We start from the raw sequence: 3265 nt of genomic DNA, 5'->3' as shown, positions 1-3265 counted from the left end.
TTTTACGGTGGACCGGGAGAGTGTGTTTGTGTTTGTGTAAAAAGTGTGTCTGACCCCGCGGAGGGATCTGTTGGAGGGCTGCTCCGGTGAAGCGGTGTCTGTCATCAGACCTGAAGTCCCGGACTGGAGCCGCGCGGAGCCGGACTATCTGCTGCACGTGCCTCAAACAAGACCAGCTCATTCATACAGCCTTTAAACGTCACACTATTATTTAATACAGAAGTATTCAGATTACTGCAGTAAAAGTACTAATACCACACCGTAAACACGCTGTTACAGTTAAAGTCCTGCAGTGAAAATGTTATTTAAGTAAAAGTCTGTAAGTATCATCAGGGACAGGTAGAGGCATGGTTTACATGGGGGGGCATAACCCCCCTAATAATTCAGAACTGGGAAGTTTTTGTTGCTTTTTCAACATTTCTGTTGCCTTTTTTTAAATTTGTCTGTCTGTGTGTGTGTGTGTGTGTGTGTGTGTGTGTGTGTGTGTGTGTGTGTGTGTGTGTGTGTGTGTGCGCCTGTGTGTGTGTGTGTGTGTGTGTGTGTGTGTGCGTGCGCCTGTCTGTGTGTGTGTGTGTGTGTGTGTGTGCGCGCCTGTCTGTGTGTGTGTGTGTGTGTGTGTGTGTGTGTGTGTGTCTGTGTTTGTCTGTGTGTGTGTGTGTGTGTGTGTGTCTCTGTGTGTGTGTTTGTCTGTGTGTGTGTGTGTGTGTGTGTCTCTGTGTGTGTGTGTGTGTGTGTGTGTCTGTGTGTGTGTGTCTCTGTGTGTGTGTGTGTGTGCCTGTGTGTGTGTGTGCGTCTGTGTGTGTGTGTGTGTGTGTGTGTGTGTGTGTGTGTGTGTGTTTGTGTGTGTGTGTGTGTGTCTCTGTGTGTGTGTGTGTGTGTGTGTGTGTGTGTCTGTGTGTGTGTGTGTGTCTCTGTGTGTGTGTGTGTCTCTGTGTGTGTGTGTGTGTCTGTGTGTGTGTGTGTCTCTGTGTGTGTGTGTGTGTGTGTGTGTGTGTGTGTGTCTCTGTGTGTGTGTGTGTGTGTGTGTGTCTGTGTGTGTGTGTGTCTCTGTGTGTGTGTGTCTGTGTTTTTTCGCTAGTCGCTTTTTTTGAAAAAAAATCGCTAAGGGGTTATGAAAAGTCACTAAATCTAAGTTGGCAACACTGCGCCGAATCTGTCGAGTCGTCTTGTAGTGGTGCGGAAGTGCAACGTATGTTGTGATATATATATATATATATATATATATATATATATATATATATATGAATATAATATATATGAATATTATATATATTATATTCCCGTCCAATTAGATTGAATTCGGTATTGATGATGACGCGGAAAATAATAACAGTAACTCCACTGAAATTATTTGAAACTAAAGTAACGAGCCAATTTTGTAAAATGTAAGGAGTAGAAAGTACTGATATTCATGTTAAAATGTAAGGAGTACAGAGATGGGAAGTAACGTACAAGTAAGTACAAATACTTTACTATACTCAAGTAGATTTTGCAGATATTTTTACTTTACTATTTCTTTTTGTGACGACTTTTTACTTTCTACTCCTTACATTTTACAAAATTGGTTTCAAACAATTTTACTGGAGTTACCGTTATTATTTTCCGCGTCATCATCAATACCGAATTCAATCTAATTGGACGGGAATATACGTTGCACTACGACTCACCACTACAAGACGACTTGACAGATTCGGTGTCATTCATTCGCAGCAAATCATGGCGGCTAGATGGCGGTAACGTTAGCACATAGTAGTACGGACGGAGACAAACAGAGAGCCCAGAGATTCAGCAGACAAGCAGCAAGACATTCAAAGTATCTGTACTTCTACTTGAGTACTGGAAGTGAGTACTTTTGCCATCTCTGACCGGCGGATAAACTAGGGGTGCAAACTAGTAAACTCTGGGTACACAACCAATGTTGTCGATGCTTTGGTTAAGGTGTAGAGCTCCTGGTTATAGTATATCTTGGTCACCGGTGGAGTTAAGGTGTAGAGCTCCTGGTTATAGTATATCTTGGTCACCGGTGGAGTTAAGGTGTAGAGCTCCTGGTGATACTATATCTTGGTCACCGGTGGAGTTAAGGTGTAGAGCTCCTGGTTATAGTATATCTTGGTCACCGGTGGAGTTAAGGTGTAGAGCCCCTGGTGATACTTGGAGCAAAGTCTCATGTTGTGTCGAGCCTTCTTAGTGGTTTAAAAATAGATATTTTGAGGCTAGCATCAAAGTGCTCCTAGCTCTCCCATTCAGAAGGCCATTTGACCCAAAAACTAAGATACGGTAAATCTTAAAAGTCGCGATTCTGTCCTAAATATGCTTTTAAACTAAAGTTTGACTCGGGTACATTCACAAAAAGACCCTAGGTTGCATTTTGGCGAGAGTTAGGCGTTAAGGCAGAATAGAACATCTGCAGACTTTCCCTTTAAATTAGCAGCTAACGCTAACGGTAAATGTAATAAACACAGTAACACCTTCTGGATGAACTTCAACTTTTATTAAACTCTGACAAATTCATGAATACATTAACCCAAATATAACAAAACAACAACACTGTGGACAACAGTCTCAGCTCCATCTCCAGCGCTACGATTCGGTTTACTCCTCCCACTGCTGGTAGTTACCATGGTAACGTCAGTACCTTTAAGTCTCAGAGAACGAGAGGTTGTGACCGATGAGACCCAATCAGGACGGAGAAATGTTGCCGTCAGTGTCGGCGTTGCCAAAGGTCTCCGTTTTAGGGGAAACACGAGAGCAGGGGGAATGAGAGAGGGAAACACCAGAGCAGGGGGAATGAGAGGGGGAAACATCAGAGCAGGGGGAATGAGAGAGGGAAACGCCAGAGCAGGGGGAATGAGAGAGGGAAACGCCAGAGCAGGGGGAATGAGAGAGGGAAACGCCAGAGCAGGGGGAATGAGAGGGGGAAACGCCAGAGCAGGGGGAATGAGAGAGGGAAACGCCAGAGCAGGGGGAATGAGAGGGGGAAACACCAGAGCAGGGGGAATGAGAGGGGGAAACGCCAGAGCAGGGGGAATGAGAGAGGGAAACACCAGAGCAGGGGGAATGAGAGGGGGAAACGCCAGAGCAGGGGGAATGAGAGGGGGAAACGTCAGAGCAGGGGGAATGAGAGGGGGAAACGCCAGAGCAGGGGGAATGAGAGGGGGAAACGCCAGAGCAGGGGGAATGAGAGGGGGAAACATCAGAGCAGGGGGAATGAGAGGGGGAAACGCCAGAGCAGGGGGAATGAGAGGGGGAAACGCCAGAGCAGGGG

Source organism: Sander lucioperca, chromosome 23 (assembly GCF_008315115.2).
Source record: "Sander lucioperca isolate FBNREF2018 chromosome 23, SLUC_FBN_1.2, whole genome shotgun sequence".
NCBI lineage: Eukaryota > Metazoa > Chordata > Actinopteri > Perciformes > Percidae > Sander > Sander lucioperca.
The sequence above is the reverse complement of the archived record's forward strand: the minus strand, read 5'-3'. Positions refer to the sequence as shown.